The sequence below is a fragment of the Rhincodon typus genome, chromosome 1 (assembly GCF_021869965.1).
Source record: "Rhincodon typus isolate 14 chromosome 1, sRhiTyp1.1, whole genome shotgun sequence".
NCBI classification, from domain to species: domain Eukaryota; kingdom Metazoa; phylum Chordata; class Chondrichthyes; order Orectolobiformes; family Rhincodontidae; genus Rhincodon; species Rhincodon typus.
In genome coordinates this window covers 93,209,075-93,233,908 of record NC_063332.1, presented here as the reverse complement: position 1 = coordinate 93,233,908, position 24,834 = coordinate 93,209,075, and positions in this window count along the sequence as shown.

Here is a 24,834-nt window from a genome sequence, read left to right as displayed (position 1 = left end):
TTTAAAGAGGAGATAGAAAGGAATTTGAAATGTCATGGAGTTAAGGGTGATGCTGAGCAGGTATGAAAGAGGATTTAAGGCCTGGGGCAGATCAGTCATGATCTCATTGGCTGGAAGGACAGGTACAAGGGACTGAATGGCCTACTCTTGCTCCATTTCCTTTATTTTCATGTTTTCACTGGAAAGTAGGAATCGGCAATAAACTTTGCTCCAGCCAGCGATGCCCACACCCCATGACTGAGTGCTAAGTTTACATTTATTCTAAGCACATTTCTAATTCCTAACATGAAGCCCACTGCATTTTAATAAGAGTGTATGAGAACCAAATTTTGAACACCTGTTTATACAAACTGTTAAGAAATATTGCAAAAACAAAAGGGTGCAGCTGTAAACAGGCAAACGTCTGGGTGTATGATATGAGAGCGTTTGGCCTCTTGAGTCTGTGCTGCTACTTTATGAGATAATGGCTGATCTGGTTGTGTTGTTAGCTTGGCTTTGTTAGCCTGGTCTCCATCCCCTTGGACTCCCTTGTTAGTTAGGAATCTGTCTATTTCTCTCTTCAAATATCAACATAAATATAAAATGTAACATTGCTGCAAATCCAAAGTAAAAACTCCAGAAAGACTCAACATGTCAGGCAGCATTAATGGAGAAAGAAATTAATGGCTGGGATTTTGTCAGCCAATGGGGCAATGCCCACCAATTTGAGAACCGGCAGGGAACACTAATCAGTTTAGTCTGGCAGGCTCGAGGTCTCTGTAGGCCCTTAAGTGGCCAGCTGTGAACACATGAATGAAGTACCAAGGCCACCAGTCCTGGTGCCAGCATCATCACGTGAGGTGGCAGCTGGCAGCAATGTGCCTATTAGAGGCCTAGCATCATTGTGGGAGTCCAAGGTGAGTAAGGGTGGGATGGAAGTCGCTATAAGGGGAGTTAGAAGCCTGAGCAGGGGAGTGGCCTTCAGTGACCATCAGCTAATGCTGAGTCCCGCAATGAGGGCCCCCTGACAGGATTTGCTGGATGAGAACATGGGAAAGCTGCGCAAATCTTATTTAATCCTTGAGCCATCATCAAACTGCAACAGACTCAGGGGCAAAGGGTATTAATTGACTAATTAATTAACCTAGTTAACGCTCCTCCATAACTGCCTGGGAATGCTGCATCAGTCCTTTTGGCACTTCCACGTAATTAGGGAGAATTTATAGCCCCCACATGGCTAACGAAGAGCCTGTCCCGTGGGTAAGTAAGCACTGGCATTATTCCCCATCTCTTCCTCGGCTACATTGATGACTGTATCAATGCTGTCTCATGCTCCCACGAGGAGCTTGAACAGTTCATCAACTTTACTAACACCTTTCACCCCAACCTCAAGTTCACCTGGACCATCTCCGATACCTCCCTCTCCTTTCTGGACCTCTTTGTCTCCATCTCTGGTGACTGCCTCAAAACTGACATCTATTTCAAGCCCACCAACTCCCTCAACTACCTGGTCGATGCCTCCTCTCACCTACCTTCCTGCAAGAATGTGATCCCATACTCCCAATTCCTCCGCCTCTGCTGCATCTGCTCCCAAGATAGAGCGTTCCACTCCTGAACATTCCTGACGTCCTCCTATTTCAAGGACTGCAACATCCCCCCTTCAGTGGTCAAAAATGCTCTCAACCGCATCTCTTGTGTTTCCCGCACCTCTGTCCTCACATCCCCTTGCCGCAGCAAAAACGCAGACAGAATCCCGCTGTCCTTACATATCACCCCACTAACCTTCATATCCAATGTATCATTCTCTGCTACTTCCGCCATCTACAATCCAACCCCACAGTCAAAGATATATTTCCCTTCCCACCCCTATCTGCCTTCCATAGGGACTGCTGTTTCCACGACTCTCTCGTCCACCCCACACTCCCCACTAACCCCACCACCCCCGGCACCTGTTGCTGCAACCACAGGAAGTGCTACACCTGCCCCTACACCTCCCCCCTCACCTCCATTTAAGGCACAAAACAAACCTCCCACATCAGACAGAGGTTCACCTGCGCATCCGTCAATGTGGTATACTGCATCCACTGCTCCCGATGTGGCCTCCTCTACATCAGTGAGACCAAGTGGAGGCTTAGATACTGCTTTGTAGAGTATCTGCGCTCTGTTTGCGACAAATGACAACACCTTCCAGTTGCGAACCATTTCAACTCCCCCCCCCACTCCCTGGGTGACATGTCCATCCTGGGACTCCTCCAGTGTCACACTGACGCCACCCGCAAACTGGAGGAGCAGCACCTCATATTCCGCCTCGGCAGCCGATAGCCTAATGGCCTGAATGTGGATTTTACCAGTTTCAAAATCTCCCCACCCCACCATCTCATCCCATGACCAACCCTCCCTCTCATCCCCGTCTCCTTGACCTGACACAACCTGTCCATCTTCTCTCCCACCTGTCCACTCCTCCCACTTCACTGACCAATACCAACCACCCCCTACCTGCACTCACCTTTCACTATCCCACCTATCTTTCCCAGCCCCACCCCTCCTCTCTCTATTTATTTCAGAGCTCCCTTACCACTCCCCATTTCTGAAGAAGGGTCCTGACCCAAAACGTCAGCTTTCCTGCTCCTCTGATGCCGCCTGGCCTGCTGTGTTCCTCCAGCTCCACACTGTGTTATCTCTGACTCCAGCATCTGGTGTTCTTACTATATCCACATGTAATCTGACTTTTTTTTTCTTTATTTATTCATGAAATGAAGGCATACTGGCTAGCATTTAATGCCCAGCCCTAATTGCCCAAGAGTCAACTGCATTGCAGTGGGTCTGGAGTCACGTGTAAACCAGACCAGGTAAGGATGACAGTTTCCTTCCCTAAAGGACATTAGTGAACCATTATTGCTAGTGAATTATTGCTTTAATGCAACAAACCTTCTTGTTATTAATGAATATCGCCTCTTCTGTAGATATTCTATGGTGATGTATCCTCTATCATTAATCAATACATAGTTCTAAGGCAATGCCAGAGGATGATTGAAGGCAATAAACTATCTCAAAAAGTCCTTCTCAGTATCACACACTGAAAAAGGTGGTAAATATCTCAAGATATCAGGAGTCATCATCTGGGAAAATGACATGGATCTGGCCCCTACCATAAGGGGAAGAAATGCAGAAGACACAGAAGAAAAGAAAACATTCAGCCAAGTCAGTTTACCACTATAACAGCATGAAGGACACATCAGATCAGCAGCTAGGAAATCCTGAAATTTTACATCGTTTTACTTCTTAGTGCGCTCAGGCATCACTGCTTCACTTTGCCAATCAACTTCCTCTCCTTGAGAGGAAAGATTTGTGGTCATATTTGAGAGTGTGGGAGTGATTGATCTGTGGGGTTTCGCTGAGGTCATATAGTTGGCACTGGCACCTTCTCTTCTTGGGTAATTGAAGAAACAGAAGGTTGTACTTCATAATGTTTGCAGCAGAGGACTGCTCAAAACAGTTGTAAATCAAAACATTACAGCATAGGAGGCTATTCAGCTCAGTTGTACCTGTGCTGGCTCTCCAGGTTCACCCAGTGAAATTCCCTACTTTCTCCGCAAAACACTGCGCAAACGTTGCAAAGCCTCTCAATGCGCTCCACGCAAGATGATCAATATAGGTCTCTATGGATGTGAATAAATGAGAGCATGAATAAAGAAATAAAGGAGCGAAAAGCAAAGAATATTTGCCACAAATTTTGGGGAGACTTCATCTTTGTCCTTCGTTCCACTGCCATGATTATCTGATGACCCTCACTGCATTAAAAAAAAGTTGAGTTGACCATTGCCTTGCTCCGTCTCTGCTAGAAAGAGAATCTGGGGACGAGCAACATCAGTGTCCTATGTAACAGCTTACACTTTATATTAATGTATGAATATGCTGCTGTAAAGGACACTACCCCAGTGCCTGGTAACTGATCCATTTAATGGCCAATATGTGCAGCACAGGTATCTTACAATGTGGTAGAGGAGAATTACAGTAAATGAGCATGCTCTACATTTACAGACATCTGCAGGTGGCAAACATTTGCATTTTCCTCTGTGATCCTGTACAACGTTTATCATGAGAAGCAAAAAGGTTAAGCAAGGCAATCCATCAAGATCTCATTAGTGCTCAGTTACATTGGTAACCTTTGTAGGAAAAAATATTTCTTCCCTATCTGCTTCCAAGTTAGTTTGGCAGTGAGACTAACGTGCTGTATCATCTCCATCAGAGCCTTTTTTGTTGTAGCCTTTATTGTTCCCCTCTGGAAATTGACATCCCTTGAGGCAGGACTTCGAAAGCTTGGTTGCTGAGTTGTTCTAATCTGTTCCATTCGCAAGAACTGTACAACTGACACTGAGGAAGAAAGCCATAGGCTGCTTGGAGATATTAATGGACTGGTCAAGAGGGGAGAAAAGTGGCAAAAGGAATTCAATGCGGAGAAGATAGGAATATAGAAAATAGGAATGAGGGTAGGCCATTTGACCCTGAAAGCCTGCTGTACCATTTAAGTAGATCGTGCTGATCTTTTACATCGATACTATTTTCCTATACTTGTCGCCATTATCCCTTGATGTCTCTAGCATCTACGAATCTGTCACTTTGTGTCTCGAACATACTCCATAAGCCATTAGAGAATTCCAAAGACTCGCAGACCTCTCTGTGAAGAGAGTCCTCCTGGTCCCAATGCTAAATGGGCGACCTTTATCCTAAGACAGTGAACCCTGATACCAACATGACAGGCAAGGTAAAACATCCTTCTTGCATTTACCCTGTCAAGACCTGTAGGATATTTACATATTTCAATATCAGCACCCCGGTCTTCTGAACTCTAGCAAATGCTGGCTCAATCTCTCCTCAAAAAACAGTCTTACTGTAGTAGGGATCAATCTGGTGAACCTTTGTTATATTTCCACTCTAGCAAGTAAAGTCTTCTTTAGGTAAGGAGACCAAAACAGTACACAATCCTTCAGGGGTGGTTTCATCAAGGCGCTATACAGTTGCAGCAAGACATACTTATTCCTGAACTCAAATCCTCTAGCAATAAAGACTAAATATATTCCCATACCTCCTTTTCTGGTTCTTTTACCAATTATTTTACATTTGTGACCTCATTGCTACCATTGTTGGGGCTAAATCTACATTCTAAATTTTAACGTCATCAGCTACTATGGTGAGATCTGAACCCACAACTCCAGAGCTTTAACCTGGGCTTCTAGATTACCACCACCTGCAAGTTCCCTTCCAGGCTGTCCGTCAGCCTGATGGGAGCTGGACAGTTGTTCCTTCACTGCTGTTGAGTCAAAATACTGACAATCCCCCACTAACATGACTGTGGGCGTACTGACATCACAAAACCTACAGAGATTCAAGAGGCAGATCAGCACCACCTTCACAATTAAGGGCAATTAGAGTTGGGCAATAAATGCTGGCTTATTCAGCGACATCCACATCCCATGAAAGAACAAAATGAATTCTATCAGAGACATTACCACTATGCTACTATCATTCCCTTCATGGGGTTTGGTTAGCTCTGTTGGCTGGATGGCTGATTAGTGATGCTAACAGCATGCATTCAATTCCTGCACTAGCTGAAGTTATCATGAAGAACTCACCTTCTTAACCTCTCTCTTTGCCTCAGGTCTGGTGACCCCCAGATTAAACCAACACCAGTTGTCTCTCGCTAATGAGACTATGCTGGCTCTACATTTTGCAGAGAAGTCCAGATAATAAATCTGGGGAGAGCAATCAAGCTAGGGGAATGCACATGGAGTTGTTTGGATGTTGAGAATTACAGAGTAACAGAAGGCAAGGAGATTCTTGATGGTGATAGGACAAGTGGATCAGGTGGTTAAGAAAGCAGATTAAATCTTTACCTCTATTGGCTAAGGCAGTATATGCAAGATTAGTGAATACAGAGTAATACTCTATGTATAGTTATTGAGCATACGTGGAAGGAGATAAGCCATAATGTCTCTTGTGAGTGTTAAAGATATGTTGGACAAAATGGTCACCTCTCATGCTATCCATTGTCTACTTATGTTTGCAAGTGGTTCAATCGAACAGCATTGCCTTTTCACCAATCAATAACATTCCTCACCATCAGACAGAATTTTCCACTGTGGATTAACTTCATATCTGGTGTTGTACATTTAACAGAAAGCTTTTCTTATTTGAAACATTTCCTTTATGTACTAATTAAGGATACAAGTTCCTTAAAAGGTTATTGAACCATGTACTCTGCTGCAGATAATGGTAAGCTAACTACAAAAAAAAGCCCATGCTATTCAGCAATTACTTTAACTACTTTAAATATGCTTGGATTATTTTGACATTCTCACTTGCCTGTGTTGCCATTTGTGGCAGGGGGTTGGAGGGGCCTTTGGGGCTGTTATAAATAGAGTCAGGTGTTTCACATATGCTTGTTGTGTCCTTGACACTCCTTCCCTCGGGGTTGTTTCTCCTTTCTGCTGTGAAGTGAGCGCAGCAGATCCTCTCTAACAGGATAGAGAACATTCAGATACAAATGCAAGGACAGAATAAATAGTAATTGACTCACAAATAAGACATGAAGACAAGTATTAAAAATGCAGGAACCAACACTTCTCAAGTTTTTACATTCCTGTGAGGATGAAAATTGAGGTACTGAAAGTAGTGTACAAACAAGATCAATATAGTGGCTATGAAAGCAGGACAGGTTTATGATTCACACAGTCTGGATTTAAAATAGAAGAAGCAGAAAATTATAAATAGATGAATAATAGGTCAAAAATTGAAGTGTTCAAATGAAGAAATGTTTTGGCACATTACTTAAATTAAATGTTATGAGCTCAACTTGGTCCATCAATTATGATATAAAAATGAGATTTGAATGTATTTTATTTTAAAACAATATTTGCAACAAAAGCTGCTGGTAGCATTAAATATTAAATTGGAAGATGTACTTAATTATGGAGCTAACATGTTCTACCCCATAATTATCTTCCACTGTTGCAGTACACCTTAACTAATAAGAAACATTTTCTCAAATGGACAATCCAAAACTAAAGCATTAATGATTCAGAAAGAACTGTACATCTATTAGATAAAATTTTGCAGAAATGTGGTAAATAATGTTGCTGAACCGGAACTTCAGTAAAAAATTTTCAGACAACTTAGAACTGGCAAATAGTCAATATGGTCCAAAGAATAAAAACACATTTAGTCAATTTGCTTGATATACTCCTGTAGAAAATTACTGGAATCCAAGATGAAGGAAGCAATTTAAAAGCTGTATAAAGACAATAATGTCAGTGTGAGGTTATGAAAAGCAGGTCAAATGCAACACATCTGAAGTTAAGGGCCAAGCCAAGTGAAGCAGTATAATATTTTGAAATGATTTGCTCAGTTACTTTCAGCCACTGGCATATGTACCTTTCTGGAGAGAGTTGAAGTAGGACATTTTAAAGCAAGGTTTAAAAGGGATGAGAGTTTACTCAGTTTTGTAAGGTTAAACAACATGGTGCAAAACAAAATAGGGAATTTCTGCTGAACTCAGCATTACCAGCCACCAGCTAGCTTGACTTCCATTCTCGAAAAGTTTCCATTTACTTGCCTAATATCTGTGCGCTAGGTCGAACAGTGTCCTTTCCATTGAATGGCAATTTACCAGCTTGTTAACAAAATGTTACCTAAACTGCATATTGTTGAACTTAGATGATATCAACAACATGTTGAGTCTGTAAATATCCTGAGATATGAGATTCTGGTCAAATTTATTATGAAGTATGAACTGTATTATATCTTAACTAGCTAATTAAAGTAAATGGACTCTTCAATGTAAAAAAAAGTGAAAGATAGCCAAAATTTATTTTATGTTTTAGTAACAACTGCATGTGAAACAAAATGGAAAGAATTAAATATGAAAAATTGAACATGGAATTTGAGCTCTCTGTATGTTAACAGTTAGAACATTTAATTTTTAATGGTAGGACCTAAGGACTAATCCTAGTTTGAGGGAATTTTATTTGGATTTCCCAAAGAAAAGTGAATTTGTAATTCTTGGAAAGGGGAAAATAGTTTTGTGAAGATTTTTTTAATGTCCTGTTCAGAAATCTATTGATTGTTCAACCAGTATTTCCATGTGCTAGGTGACAACTAGAATGGACAAGTCTGTTACTGAATTGAGAAGAGAAGCATAAAAATGGATGAAAACTTTAAGATAGCAAAAATGCATTTATGTCGCACCTTTCACAATTTAATGACATCGCAAAGAACTTTGCAGCTCATTTTGCACTTTTGAAAATACAGTCACCTGTTACACTACAGGAAATGTCACAACCAATTTTCAGAAAGCAAACACCCACAAATTACAATATGATGATAACCAAGCAATTTGTTTTTAGCTGTTGATTGATGGATATGTTAGCCATATCCTTAGGCATAGCTCCCCTGCTCTTTTTTGACATATGGGATCTTTAACATCTACATGTACTAGGGTCTCAATTTCATGTCTCATCTTAAAGATGGTACCACTGACAGTGTGGTGCTTCTTTAATTCTTTACTGAAATACCAGCTAATTATGGCTTGATGATAGAAGACAGAGGGTGATGGTGGAAGGTTGTTTTTTGGACTGGAGGCCTGTGACAAGTGGTGTTCTGCAGGGATCGATGCTGGTCCCACTCTCGTTTGTCGATTATATAAATGATTTGGATGAGAAAATAGGAAGAATATAAGTTAGTAAGTTTGCAGATAACACCAATTTTGGTGATATAGTTGACAGTGAGGAAGGTTATGTAAGATTACAAAGGGATCTTGATCAGTTGGGCCAATGGGTCGAAGTGTGGCAGATAACAGATAATTTAATTTAATTTAGATAAATGCAAGGCATTGCATTTTGGTAAGATGAACAAGGACAGGAGTTACACAGTTAATGATAGGGCCCCTGGGGAGTGTTGTAGAACAGATGGAGTGTTTGTGTTATAGGGAGAGTTTCGATAAACTGGGACTTTTTTCACTGGAGCTTAGAAGTTTGAGGGGTGACGTTTTAGAGGTTTATAGAGGGGTATAGATAAGGTAAATAGCAAAGGTCTTTTCCCTAGGGTTGGGCCATTCAAAACCAAAGGGCATAATTTTATAGTGAGAGGAGAAAGATTTAAAAGGGACCTGAGGGACAACTTTTTCACGCAGAGGGTGGTATGTTTGTGGAATGAACTGCCAGAGGAAGTGGTAGATGCAGGTACAGTTACAACATTTAAAGACATTTGGACAGTTACATGAATAGAAAAGATTAGAAATATATGGGCCAAGTGCAGACAAGTGGGACTAGTTTAGCTTGGGAAACTTGGTTGGCATGGATGAGTTGGACCGAATGATCTGTTTCCATGCTGTATGACTCTATGGCTCTATTATGGTGGTCAAATTGCTGCAGTGCGTAAATGTATGAGGCAATTGTGCTGAAGGTGTTAACATAGATGTTGCATTAGTTCCATCCAATCTGATAATCTCACACTGTTTTTGGATAAATAATCAATTAGACTTGTAGGAGACAAAGCAGGACATGCCTGGCTGCTGATAGTTGTCATTACATCTAACTAATTAATGTTAATTGTACTTATTGCTATCCTGCAATAAACTACACCTTGTTATAAAAGACACGTGCCTCTTTATTAAAATTTTGAGCATTCTATCCTTCATCACTAATGTTCAACTCAGAAAGGAGAAGCCCTCACTGGGCTTGTACCACAATTGGAGGGCGTCTGATTTAAAATCAGAAAGTTGCAGGTTCAAATTCGGCAGCCTCACAGAAATTTACTACAGCTCAAGTTCCTGCATTTGTTCGTCATAGTGGTGTTGACTGGCGCCAGCACAGTTGGCTGTTTAGGTGTTAGTCAAAATCTAATATGTGGCCTAAATCACCCAGGCTCTCTCACTGTGGGACTCACTGCGGAAACATCACAGGGAATCGAGGTGGCTCAGGCGTACAGTCCGCTTCAGATGAACTGCCTCCCATCCACCAGAAATGAGACATTGACCCTGAATATCAAACCGACACTGAGGATCTGACAACTCAGAGTTTGAGTCATGTTGGGAAAATTCTCTCTGCGTCCATCAAAATGAAACAGCGGAGTTTCCCGTATGGGCTGCTGCTGCACAATCTTCCCTTCCTCACCTTTGTCACTTGGATATGACTTTGCTACAAGGTAGTATGTTACACCAACAGAGATCACCAGTAGAGGGCCCTCTCTAGGGGGGGCCTTCTTCCTACCAACTGGGGTGGAGGGTGTTACCGTAGTCTTACCAGCCTACAGGGTTGCTGTTCTACTCGAGAGAGAATGACAAGTCGTGCTTTAACCTGAGGGTCACCACGCCTCAGGTGAGAGGAGAAGTTGAGAAGCAGAGACCTTTACAGCAACCTCAGCTGGAGCAGGAATTGGACCCACACTGTTGGTGTCACTCTGCATCAGGAACCAGTTGTCCAACTATCTAAGCGTGTAACACACAGCAGGCCAGTGCAATAAAAGGTTAATTAGGTTCATTGTTGTTATGCCATGTGTAGTTTTTTTTATGATCTGGAAGAAAGAGTTTTCCATTTTCATTTGGATTGTTTTCATTTGCAGTCCCTATTTTGCTTTTTAAAGACGCTACTCACACATTGGTGGTTGCATTTCAGGTCCAAACTACAGGCTTCCTGTATGGGGGTTGCAGATTGGTGGGATATCCTTGTGAGTCTGCTCCTGGGCCTGGCCAAAGTGGCCATTAACAAGCTCAGGCAATAGGCCATGACTGCGGGTGTAGTGCTGTCTACCCCTTTTCCCAAGCTGTGTCCACACGCGGGTGTCCATTGAGAAGGAGCAAGAGGCTTTTGGAGACCAGAGGGCACTGCAGGGGTTGGGGTGCATTGTTACACCCAGTATCCTGTTTTGAGTTAATTTTGATCAGTTTCCATGGCAGTTTGTAGGTTTTCGATTTTTGTTTTGTTACAATGCCTTAACAGGGGTTGTCTAGTTGAAGTTTTATTCTAAAAGAGTAGAAGGGACGATTGGTGGCAGTGAATTAACCCAAGCTAATAAACGATTGATACCCAGAGCCCAATATTGAGCACATGCTGACTCAGAGGCAAGGCAGCTACTAATGATCCAGGCTGAACTGCATACAGTAGTGAAAAAAAAGAAAAAAAATACTTTTTAAAGTGCTTAAAAGCATAACACTGACATATTTGCTGTAACCACTGAAATATTATTGCCATCATTGACGAATGGAAACTGAAAGAACTGCGGATGTTGTAAATCAGGAACAAAAACAGAAGTTGCTGGAAAAGCTCAGTAGGTCTGGCAGCATCTGCAAAGAAAAAACCAGAGTTAACGTTTCAGATCCGTGACCTTTCCTCAGGACTAAGGGTCACTGGACCCGAAACGTTAACATTGATTTTTTTCTTCACAGATGCTGCCAGTCCTGCTGAGCTTTTCCAGCAACTTTTGTTTTTGTTCCTGATTTACAGCATCCTCAGTTCTTTCGGTTTTTATTTTGTAGTATTACATCCTTTCCAGTAAATATCAAATGAATTAGAATGTCAGCAGGCCTGGAGAACTTCAGTTAAATGCAGAGGAGATGGACCAGAGTAAAGGGGACATGCTGGTGCAATGGTAATGATGTCAGCATCGGGGTTAGGAAACGTAGAATAACGTTGTGGAATTACTGGCTCAAATCCCACCATGGCATTGCGTAGAAATTAAATATCAATAACAAATGTGGAACTGATAACTTATCTTGACAAAAGCAACTATGAAGACCCAACTCTAAACTAATTGGCAAAAGGACCAGATGGGGGAAGGTCTGCCCCTGCTGGGCAGTGTTTGTTAATTGTTTAATTTCTAACACAGAGTGATTTTGATGATGGTTTATTTGTAAAAGGAGCCGGATGTTTGCTGTTGATATGAAGTGGGTACAGCGGAGGTCAGACTGCATTATTTCCCCATCCAACTCCATTTGAATGTAATCCCCTTTTTAATTTAATCTCTTCCTACACCACCCCCACTATTTTTGTTGTTGTTACACTGCTGCTGGTGGATTGTGCTTGTTAATTGTTCTTTTAATTGGTGAAACTGGTGATTTGGTGGTGGTTTTATTAAAAAAAGAACGCTAGGGTTTTGTGTTGTAGGTGTTGGTTTCCAACAGGGAATGGTTCCAGAAGGGAAAAGTATAAACTAGTGTGTCTGCTAAACTATAGTTTCAAAATAAAACCTTTTGTAAATCCCTGAAAGGCTGTTGCTCCCTAACTTAATGTGTTGCTCTGTTAATCAATCACCAGCTGCATGTTCCTTTTCAAGCCATACACCAACCTGACTCAGAACTGCACTGTGGTTGGGTCAAAATCCTGGGACTCACTTCCTGACATCGTTGTTGGTGTCTCTACCAGCCCCCTCCCCCTGGACTGCAGTGGGTCAAAGAAGCAGCCCACTACCAGGAACAAGGTTAAAAAAATTCACTTAATGCTCCACAGTGTAATAATCAGTTGGCAACTGGACCTGTCCCCCTCAAGTCCCTCTTCATCGAGCTGTAGAGTTTTAAAGCACAGACATAAATCCATCAGCCCATTGTGCCTGTGACAATCATCAAACACCGATCTAATGTAATCTCATTTTCCAGCATTTGGCTTATGCAGTATTGCATTTCAAGTATCCACATAAATACTTAAATATTGTGAAGCTTCCCACCTCAACCACCATTTCAGGCAGTGAATTCCCAATACCCCCAAACTCTAGGTGAAAATATTTTCCCTCCAATGCCCTTTAACTCTTCTGTCCCTTAAATCTATGTCTCCTGGTTCGTGAACACCCCCTATCTACCCTATCTTTGCCCCTCTGAACTTTGTATACCTCAATCAGATCCTCTCACAGCCTGCTCTGCTCTGAGGAAAACAACCCCAGCCTGTCTATGTTTTTTCATCGCTGAACTGGTCCAGCTCAGGCAATATCCTGGCCTGTTTTCTCTCTCATTTGCAATCTCACCCTGTGTAGCAACCAGAACTGCACACCATATTTAAGGGTCTATGGAGTTGCAGACCAAGGTCACTCTGAACTTCTGTGCTTCCTAGAATCCTATCATTCATCATGCACTTCCTTGCCTTGTTAGTCCTCCCAAAATGCTAGGATTTTGGCCAGAAGCTCTGAGTTGCCACTAGTCAGTGTTAGATCAAGAATGGAGATAGGTGCTGGGGGTAGTGGAGGATTGAGTTGTGGTGGCATAGGCAAGAAGAGAAGAAAGATTTTGGGTTCTTGATGCAGGCATTGAGGAGGTTGTCCCAGTTAGGAAAAGGGGGCTAGTGATGCAGGATTTTCCCCTTTCCCCTCTGAATTCTGAATAGGGTCACTTACCGACTTCCTCCCCACTCCCTGACTTTCACTGGATAGGTGACCCTTATATTGGGCAGGCAGGCTTTGATTGGCTAGTGCTGAGTGTGAGGGTTATGAGAATGCCACACTGGGGTTTTTACAGTGGGGATTTATACATTCCTACCCTATGATATGTTGCGATTGTAGTGAAAATGGACTATCGATATTTAACTTCTATCATCTGGCTTTGATACCCGAGCCTTTAATAGGGTAAAATGCCTTTTAAAAAAGACAATACTGACTACTGTGATCAACTGACAAGCCCAGGCAACCCACATGGAATACAGAAAATGGGCTGCATTGCAATTACCATTTTCATCAAGGCACACTGAAACTCAGTGACTCGTCAAGAATTTCCCTTCTCCTGTTATACTCGCACTTGCTTGGTAACTTTGCACATTGAGAGGTAAGATGTTGCCCACAACTATCAAGCTTGGAATAAAATAATGACACAGACACCAGGATCCACAAAAGAACAATATTTCACCAGGAGCCTCTGAGCAACAAGGGCAGAGAAACTGAAATGAACATGACAGAGAGGATACTGAGTGCACTTCAGTCCCTCTCTCTCAATCCCAGAAACCAGCAAAGATGAAAAGAACACTTCAGAAAAACAACAGTGCACCCAGAAATCAAGGTATCTGCAAGCCTCATCACTTCTTTTACTCGCATAACTTTAGGATTTTAAAAAACTTAAAGCTGCAACTGCCATCATCTTGTCTGTTTAGACATCTGTCCCACTTTTTTTAAAGTTATGACCTGCATTTGTGCATGTATTTTATTTCAGAATTGTATTTTATTTTGGGGTGGTAGCCAATAAAATTCCTCTTCCCATCACTCCAGAAATCCTTGGAATTAGCTACCTCATTTTGATCTTGTTGACATAATTTTAATTGAAGTTTTTTTTAAATTGTTGTGACTGACTGAGAGTGAAGAAGAACCCTTTTTAAAAAGTACCCTTTTTAACTGGCCATAAGAGATTCCATAACAGCTGCTTGTTCAGATGGACGTAAATGATACACAGGTCTAGATTTTCTGAGGGGCGGCAATCTCTTTCGATCTCAATTTCCTTGGCAATTACTTCGGAGAGTGCCACAATGGGGATTCCACAAGGCCCTCATGCACACCTCCTATCTACGCTGAAATAGTGAAAGCCCAGGCCAGGGTTTTCCCTTGAATCTGCTGCCCTGGTCCTCTGAGGAGTCTTGATGAGTTGTTGCAGTCTTCTTGTAGTTGGTACACTCTGCTGGCACTAGGTGTCAGCAGTGAAGGGAGAGAACATTGAAGATGGTGAATGGGCTGCCAATCAAGTGAGCTGCTTTGTCCTGAACGATGTGAAACGTTGTTGTAGCTGCACACATCTTGGTAAATGGGGATAATCCATCAAACTCCTGATGTGCCTTGTACATGGTAGACAGGCACTGGGGAGTGAGGAACTGAATTAGTCATCACAGAATTCCCAAACTCTGATCTGCTATTATAGCCACAGGAGTGGTTATATAGCTAATCCGTTCAAATTCTAGTTAATGCTGTCTCCCAGGATGTTGATAGTGGTTTCAGCAATCATAATGCTATTGAATGACAAAGAGCAATGGTCAGATTTTCTCGAGTTGGAGATGGTCATTGCCTGGCCTTTTTGTGTCATGAATGTTAATTAACACATAACACTCAAAGCTTAAGTGTTGTACCTATCTTGCTGCACATGAACAAAGACTGCTTTAGGATCTGGGGACTCAAGAATGGTACTGAATATTATGTTTGTAAAATTGCCAATTTTTCATTGCCCATTCAATTTTTCAGACATCATCCAGAGATGCTTTATGCCAGAGAGGAAGAAAAGGCCCATGCCAATGGGACCATGGTTGTATGGAACAGCAGAGTCTGCTGCTGGGGCACTGTTATTATTTTTTAAAACTTGGCTTGTTCACGGTTTTGAGCCTGACATAAGAAATAAAGAGAAATCGAGAGGATAGCCTTTTAAATGGTAGCTGTGACCAACCTCATGTTCATGGCAATAATCCCTCTGTTGCCTGATGTCACAGTGCAACCCTTCCTTGACCTAACCTCCCACTGTGGATGCCAAATTGGGCACAGAGTCCCCATTGGCATCGCTAACTGACTGCCTTCCCACTGGGTGGCTGCTAATTTGCATCTGATGCTTGCTTTTCTGGGTGGTAACAGTGGGGACAGGAGTGAAGAGGGAGGGAACCACTCGTTTTCCATTCTGCCTTTTTCACCCTGTCAAAAAGTGTACAATCGACAGGTACTGAGCGAGTTTTCAGGCATTGTTTGTTGCATAAATTGAGAAGGGGGCATTACTATTTAAAAAAAAGTGGCTTTTCCTATTTTTCAAAGCTGTTAATTTAAAATAAAATCACATTCTACCTCTAGATGGCAGAAATGCATAAGAGTTGGGGAAAAAGAATCAGACATGTTCTCGTGTACACATCTGTACTATAGCATAGAGATCGACGTCTTAGCCCTAAACGGTGTGGTACATTTTGCCAGTTATAAATGTATTTGTAACTGTGAAGCAACAGTCGTGAAATTTGCTCACAGTCACTGTTAGAGAGCAGGTGAAGTGACACCTCTATCTCAGCTGGAGAGATGGAGGCAGCAACCAGCTGTTGGGGAGACAATGCAGGAATGCAACCAGCTGTGTGAAGTACTCTAGCCAATGAGACAGCACCTGTGCTATCTTATTAAGATGCATGCTGGCGAAATTCCTACATATTTGTTTTTCCCTCCCAAAGGATCTTGTAAGACATAATTAAATCAATTTGATTTATAGAACGATCTGGAGTTTATTCCAAAAAAAAGCCCCAAAACATCCACAGGGGCTAAGAGATTATGTTTGCTGCAAATCTTCACCTGCATAAAGCAGGGCAGATACAGTAGCTTGATGCTGAAACAATACCAATATTGGAGTTAGCCATGTGCAGCATTCTCCAAAAATAACTGTGCTATATATTGTATGCATGCAAGTTTCCTCCTATTAATTACTGCATCAAAATATGAATCATAGAATCCCTACAGTGTCGAAACAGACCCTTTGGCCCAACAAGTCCACACTGACCCTTAGAGCATCCCACCCAGAACCATCCCTCTAATTGAGGCACCCCTGAACACTACGGGCAATTTAGCATGGCCAATCCACCTAGACTGTACATCTTTGGACTGTCGGAGGAAACTGGAGCACCCGGCAGAAACCCATGCAGACACGGGGAGAATGTGCAAACTCCACACAGACAGTTGCCCGAGGGTGGAATCGAACCTGGTCCCTGGTGCTGTGAGGCAGCAGTGCTAACCACTGAGACCCCCTGCTGCCCCCCATGATATGCTTGAAGAATATTGAGTGTGGGATCACAGTAGACATTAGAAATTAAATTTTTGAGAAGAAATGCTGTAAAATGCTGAAAATGCAAAGTGGTCCTGCAAACATCACATAGAAATAGCAGTAGCTCATGCTATGCCCTCTTTCACAGGTGCTACAAGACCTGTTGCGTATTTCTAACACTTCTTTAAAAATTTATAAATTATCTTCTCATTTTGTTCTGCATAGTACTTAATGAATTGCTTAGAGAATATTAATAAAAACAGGATGGAACAATTTGCTTCAGAAATGGTAAGACTGCAGCCTAACTGTAAACCCTGCATTGCCTGCAGGCACACAAGAGGAGTGCCGTATGTTTAAACAGCAACCTGCAGACTGGTCAGGGACCAGTTCAATTTGTAGGGCTATCAAACTCAATAGTGAACCAAACACACAATAAAATGCACGTACAAAAATGTATTACAGCACATACTTATTACAATTGAACCTATTTGGTTTTCTACATTGCAATCAATGATATATATTTCAAACAATGTAATAACCCAAGGTATTGTGTCATTCTGCATGCTAACTATTGCAGCTGAACTGAAACGATTTATCAATATGTAACTCTTGAGTTTTACAGGACTATTTCTGCTATGCACAACTAAATATGATAAGAGCAGCATTCCTTTCCCCTGGTTTATTTGTGGAAATCACCAATGAAATGGTCTCAGTGCTTTTTGTTCTGTTGAACAGCTCATCCTTTTTTATGCTATGATACCAGAATTCAATGCGTCTGCTCAGATATTTATCGCCTATTCTGTTCCTGCAGGCTAGGAATAAATGCTTTTACAGGCCTGCTGCTGAATTATGTCCTCTAATTTTAGCAGAACAAAATTGGAGGCGTGATACATAGGATTTGCCAAGAAGCTTACTGAAGAAATCAAAATCAATCCACAGCCGTACCTGTCTTTGTGGTGAAAGATACTGCTGAATAAACTGGTGGTAATTTGTTCTGCTTTATCAGTAGCTAAGTAGTATGTAGAGAGTGGATGCTAGCAGAAACGATAAAATGTCTCAAGTTCAATTGAAGGAGGTTTTCTAATAATAATCCACTAAAACCATTCTTTTTCTCTCTCTCTGGGGTTTCTCTGAATTCTCTATGTTTTATTCTCCTTATGCATGAGAAGGCATACAATTCCAAAATGGTCCATATATAAAGCTCTGACCTCTACTGCACGAAAGTCTGACTTCCTCCTGGTAGACCTGACAAGCTTACCAATCAGTGCTGAAAATATAACATCAGATAGTACACTGTATTGTATTCATTATTCAGATACTACATTCTTTGACTTGATTAGTTTGGAGTCACATGTGTAGGACAAGAGTATGTTTATGCCTTTGCTGGGATCTGGAAGGAGGACAATGAATTTATTACAAACAGCCCAAATTACAATGTTTTTGCTTTCACACCAGCTCAAACTGTATAGTTTAACTGTATAGTCATGAATAATGTTTTTTCAGGAAACAGTCTCACACCACCTTTCCTGTCAAAGAGTTGTAGTATGAATGTTGTCAGGATGTTGTGCCACATTTAAAAGATTGATCATCTGAGAACATTTTAACCTTCACTTTTTACTTTGATAATCTCACCAGAGAACATGCTGATTATGCTGCAGCAGTTTACTTACTGTCAACACTAAAATTAAACTTGTATTTGAATATCAGTCAGCATAGAGTAGCCATTTGACTTGTTGCTGCTCTGTAATAGCGTTCCACTTCTGCACAATTTCTGAAAGTGATTTCTAGTTTTACAGATTGCAGAATTAGTTTTGATAGGTGATTATGTCTGTGAGTCTTCCTTGTTCCATAGCACTGATGCTAAGCGTTAATGTCTATTGTCTGACCTACTCTATGTGTTGGCTTTTCATGTGTGTCATTAAGGTTTTCATGCATAGTAAACTGAAAGGATTCTGTTCATCTCCAGGGGTGGTTCTTTGTCTTTCAGGATTTGTCTGTGATATTTCCTGGTTTCTGCTTCTGGTATAACATGAATAATTTTCTTGAAAAATCAAATTTTCTTTGAATTGTAATAAACCTGACAAAGATTCACCAGTAAACTCAACAATAATTGTCTCTTATGTACTCTTGTTTCAAACTTGCATGGCCACAGTTTTTCACTAAACTGTGGAGATTATTAATAAAACTATCCATGGCTTCCCCTGGATACTGAACATTTCTATTTGATCTTTCTCTTTGAAGAATTTTATTTGTTCTCAGATTAAAATAATTGTCAAAAGCTTGAAGAACTTCATCAGGAGAAGCTGAGCTTTTTTTATGTTTTGGTTAGCTATAACATTGTCAGCTGTAGATCACATCCCATTGGAAACAAGAATGCATTTACTTTTTCAGCTTTTGATTTAGTGTCCAACTTGTTTACTGCTCTATATCTTAAGAGCTGTTTTCTCAAAGATGCCCAGTCTTGTGTTCTATTTGGTGCACCTCTGAAATTAAATCTGTTGGGCTATGTTATTTCTCCTGCCATTTCCTTCTGTCTTTCCCTATTCTTTAAACTTTAACTCTTTTTAGTCTTGTAGTATCGCAAAGATGCTTTATTTTCCTTGCTTTAAAAATTTCTAAACTGAATAGCATAGCATCTCAATATTGCTTGCTGTGTATTTTACTTCATTGATGGGGTGACAATGGAGGTTTTCCACTTTCTTCAGTTGGAATGGAGGTTTCATCTATTTTTGTGGACAAAATAGATAATTTCTTGCTTTTTGTGGCCTAATCAAATAATGCCGGTCCTTTCTCACAACTTTCCTAAATGCATCTTGGTGCCTGCATCCTTAATAAATTCTTCCCACCTGAACTTTAGTTTAAAGTATGGGTCTTCTGCTTTTATTGTAGCTTCAATATTTTTCTTCTGTCACATGTTGTCTATTTGAGCTTTTAGATTTCCCATTTGGTCACCTCAATTCTGGCTTTTTTTAATATTACTGGTGCTGCACCACCCATTTAATTTTCTCCCAATGGTCCTTGATTTCCCTACGGCTGCCATGCGTTGTATCTGCTTGTTCTGGTGGCAACATTATGAGCTTTAAACTTCTAATCTTTTCAGCTCACAATTTTTCCTCACAAAATTTCCTTTTGCCCACCATGGTTTTGTAACATTGCTTACAGAGTTCTGTTGTCTATTCAATTCCTAGCTGATTGGGACTACTCCTACAGATCTTTACTTCCTGATGGAATCTGCAACTGGAAAGTATGACTAGATTTTAGCTCACCCTTGCTTTTGTGCTCCTTGCTGAATCTGAAGTGAAAGACTTTTCTGCTGTTTATCACTTGCTGATATTTCCATGAGCTTTTCTGCAGGCTGTTTTACTAACTACCAACTGGCTGTAAGAGTGGTTCTTTAAAACTAAATATAAGTGGTCCTCTTGAATTCTCTGCTCCTGAGTTCACTGAAGAACTTACGACTGTTACCTTGAATGGTACAACTAAATCAAATTCCAAACTCACCACTGATCACCACGTTGTAAGTTTTGGGATGTCAACTACTGCTAGTTTTTGATTGGGACAGCTTGCTGCTGCCAAGTGAGTCTTAACAAGAAGAGGTTCTTGTCTTAAACTTCCTGTAATTAAATACCTGTTAGCTATCAGGTATACATTACGTTAGCTATATTAGTCTTCACTCTGTGATACCCTAAGTTATTCTGCCTTTTCCCCACCCAAGTCAGTCTGACATCATCAGATTGGGTGGGACCTAATGCAACCTCCAACACTAGCCTTTTCGGAACCACTATTTTACACAACAAGTTCAGTGATAATGCACAGGCAGGATGATAAGTTCCTCCCTCTGAAATTCTTTGTATCATAATTCTAAATGAAACAGTTTGAATACAGGAAAAAAACACAGAGAATGCTAGAGAAACTCAGCAAGTCTGACAGCATCTGTGGAGGGAGAAACTGAGTTACCCGTTTCAAAGCTGGTATGGTTCTAAAAAAGAGTCATACTGGATTTAAAAGATTAACTCTGTTTTTCTCTCCACAGATACTGCCAGACCTGCTGTGTTTCTTCAGCATTCTCTGCGTTTGTTTCAGATTTCCACCATTGCAGTATTTTGCTTTTATTCAAGTAGTTTGAATCCAGGATTAGTTTTACTCTGGTAACTAAAAAACCATTTTAATCGAAATTGTGGGAAGTGGTAATGATTCAATGCTATACAATATACGGATAAGAGAGGGTGAAATGTTGCTTTGTGTTGGGCCTGAATCATTGTTAACCTAGTAATGCTCGGTGATGGCACCAGGTGTAAGAAGTGAAAAGCATTCACTGCCCTGCCATCCATCATGTTGCAAAAACAAAGCATCTGTCTGTCAAACAGATTCCATCTGATTGATAATTCAGAGGTCAGGCCAAAATTCAATAGAAAAATATCCTTCCACAGCACCACATTTGTTATTTGCTGATTTCCGAAGGAGACTAAATATGGTTATATGCTGGAAGATGCCTTGTTATTTTTCAAGAGTTCAAGGTAAGAAGCAGATTTTTTTGGCCTGATTTTCCGCGTTTGATCAATGTTCCTCCTGATGGGCAAAGATCCAGTAGGAAGCCTGTTTCATCTGCACCACAGTAGCTAGATTTGGCTCTTGAGCCATATACAGACATAATTATAGTGTTTAAGTCTTGTCCTTAGCACTCAGCAAGCTACAACATCAAAGATGAATGGATGACCATCTGAAAAAAAAATAATTTTTACTTTGTAAAACCTTTAACTGTCTATTCTCAGCTAAATTGATTGATTAGCTGTGACTAATAAGGGAGAAATAAACTTTATGGACAATTGTGCATTCAAACTGAATGGATCTTTAGGAAATGCACTTCGAGAGAACTGGTCAGAATAAAGATATCAGGATAGACAAACACAAAAAGAACAATTATCATGTGGTTTAGCAACTGTTTCTGAAAGATTTGGGGACTTCAGGCATGCTGTGAAAATTAATGTAGGAACTTGTATTCATTCATCATCGTTCACATTAACTGTGCATTGCAACGCATTTCGCAGCCATTTAATTCAATCTCTAGTGTAGTTCTCTTTCAGTCAAACACATCAGCCAATTGGTATACAACAATGTGCATAAAGAGCAATGGCATTAATGACCAAACCAAATTGAAAGTTCAGGGTAGAAATTTTGGTCAGCAAATAAGGAAAATTCCTCTGCTCCTCTTTGAAAGATGCAATGGGATTTCTCATGTGGGACTTGAACAGGCATGTGGTTGTCATGGTGAAAAGTAACAGTGTTGCACTCCCTGAAACACTCCCACCATGCACGGGCTGAATCCAGGGAAAATCCAAGCAGGAGAATTACAACAAAATAAGGCCAGAGAAGCAAGAAAGGGAGGGCTGCAGCCTATATTGATCTGGAGGGAGAGTTGGCCTTCCAGTGAGGGTGTCAAAATACTTCGCATAAAATTCTGGATTGAATTGTTAATGTCAAAAGTTCCTGATGATGATGCTTATATCATGCAATTGTTGATCTTTGAATGGTGTGTTCAAGTTTTTAAACATAGGCCTGGATAGAGATTATTACCTGGAAAGTCAGTTACAGAATTGTGGTGGTAACCTATAGATAACCAACTAATGTGCAGGATCGCCACAATCTTAGCTCTGATTAATTTGGTAATCTTACCAAAAAATACACTGACAATGCAGCACCAGCTTGCTCACTGTCACCAATATCAATTGGTCAGTAAGGCATGGGGCTGGGGAGGGAGGGGTATGGGTGGATAGGTGAAACCCTGCCCCTTAAAGGGACCATAGCCACACCTGCAACTAACTGCCTGCTGCTTGTAAAATGCTATTAGCACAAATAAAGAGTGCCCTAATATTTGACTAGTGGAAGTGGACACTGCTGCCTGATAAAATCCTGTTCCATATGTCAGCTGCCCTCGTTTTTCTAGTGGAAGAGATCATGGGTTTGAAATATACCATTAAGGGGATTTGGTGAGTCGCTGCAATGCATTTTTTGAATCCTACACACTATGGCCACTGTGTGATGGTGGTAAATGGACTATACTTTTAAGTGTATGCTTGGCTTCCCAAAAAAAATGTTTGAGAAGGTTGGTGTTCTGTATTTGATCCGCCTTCAGAAGTCCTTCACTGGTCAGATTGCACAAAGCTCGAAAGAATGCCATAAACTCCGAAAGCACAAAAGTAACAATCAGGAGCCAAAATTGAACCTCGAAACAGATTTCAACTTGAAGTAAAGCCTAAAAATCACTCGGTTTCACCACTAGCGGCAACTTAAAATTGGCAGTCTGTAATTCAACAGTGGTGAGAACTCCCAAACAGATTGAACTTGGGATATTTCACTTTTAAGATGATAAATGCTGTTTAGGCCTGTAAAATAGGAGTGCCAATGTACAATTTGAGCCCTGTGACCTTTTTGTTCTCTGCACTTATCATCCTGACTCTTAGCAAAGAAGTTTGTTTTATTTCCAATATTCGCCTTCTGAAGATGATTGAGCCCTATCCATGAAGTGGCCATTACCAGACCTTGTCATTCAGCTATTTCATAAATGGAAAGCACATTTAACAGCTGAATTGGCAAAAGTTCCATCAATTACATCAGTTAAGTGCTTCATTAGCTGTTTGAAGAGTGTTGAAGGATCATTAATACAGGCTTGTCAGTATTGGCTCATTTTTTGCTATTCTCGCTCACAAAATTGTATTGCATCTAATTGCACAATTAAAAAACATCTGCACCACCCTTCTGTTAACTGATTGTAATAAAAAATATATATACACATAAAAAGGCTTAGTCTTCATTACTAGTTAAAAAAAAGCCTGCAGAATGTAGACTTCAGTTTATGTTCTAAATTATACAATGTACTTTCAAATCCTCAAATTGGTTCTATTCTTTCCACCTTACTTAGTTATGCTAAAAGATCACAGTTTCTTTCTGTTTCCTCCCTGGCAATTTGCAATAGGTTTTATGCTGTTCGCCACAACATCTGAAGCCATCCTTTCCTTTTTGTTTCTTTTCAATTTATCGACTAGGTTCTCAGTAGATATTTTTTAAACAGCCTGTTGAGTGATGTTATTACGCACCTCTAGACTTGAAAACAGGCCTTCTAGTTCAGAGGTAGGGACACTACCACTGTACCACATGAGCAACTCCCCTCCCTTATTCTCAGTGAGTATCCATTCCAATTTAAAATTGTGACACACAAGGTGATGTATAAAACAAATCGATTACTTGGATCAGATAGTAATATATACATTTAAAATAAAAAGCAAAGTGAGTAAAACACATGGTGAGGTGAACGATCTCGGTCAAACACTTAGGAATCCCAGTCTTCTATTTCTATTCTAATATTCTGCCTTTCTCAATTGAGTTAGGAATTTTCAAAGAGACAAGGACAAAAGCAAAATTTGAAAATCCGAATCAGGGTTTTGTTTCCAGGTTGTTTGTACGGCAATAGCAAGTTTATTGTAGCAGAAGTGATGATCTGGTTCCTGTTGTAAGCTCCTTTGTTTTTGATGTTGGAACAACTTGAATCTTTAAGCTGCTGAAAGGCAACACTGCACTGATTGTAATGAGGTCAGCCAGGTGAACCTCATAGAATATGAGTTCCCTGATTGGGGCTGTTAGTCTGATCCAATCAGGGATCCCTGGCAATAGGAGTGTCAGAGGTTCTGTTCACACTGAGAGCTGGCTCTGAGGAAGCCAGACCAGTGTCAAGGTCTCTCCACATGTAAATAAACGGTGACTTGGTGATGGGATACCAGCCTCTGTGGAGTTATTTCATACACAATCTGCCATTTTCAATGCTTAAACTGTGACTTTCACTGTTCATCAGACCAGGAAATAAAAGAGAGCTGCTCCCTGGGATTAGCAATGATTAACATTTTACTCCTTGCAAATGGTTTTGCAAGTAACATGGATGAATTATCTGTTAAACTAATTGGTGATAGCCAAAACATTTTTCTGACTCAACAAGTTCCATGTGATTTCTTGCTTTTCTGTAAGAATAGACAATCCATGTGACAGTTTCTATTCAAAATTAAGGTGGATACTGTGGATACTGACATGTGGTTGTGCAGATGGCTGCTAGTATTCTCTCTCCTGACTGGTCATAC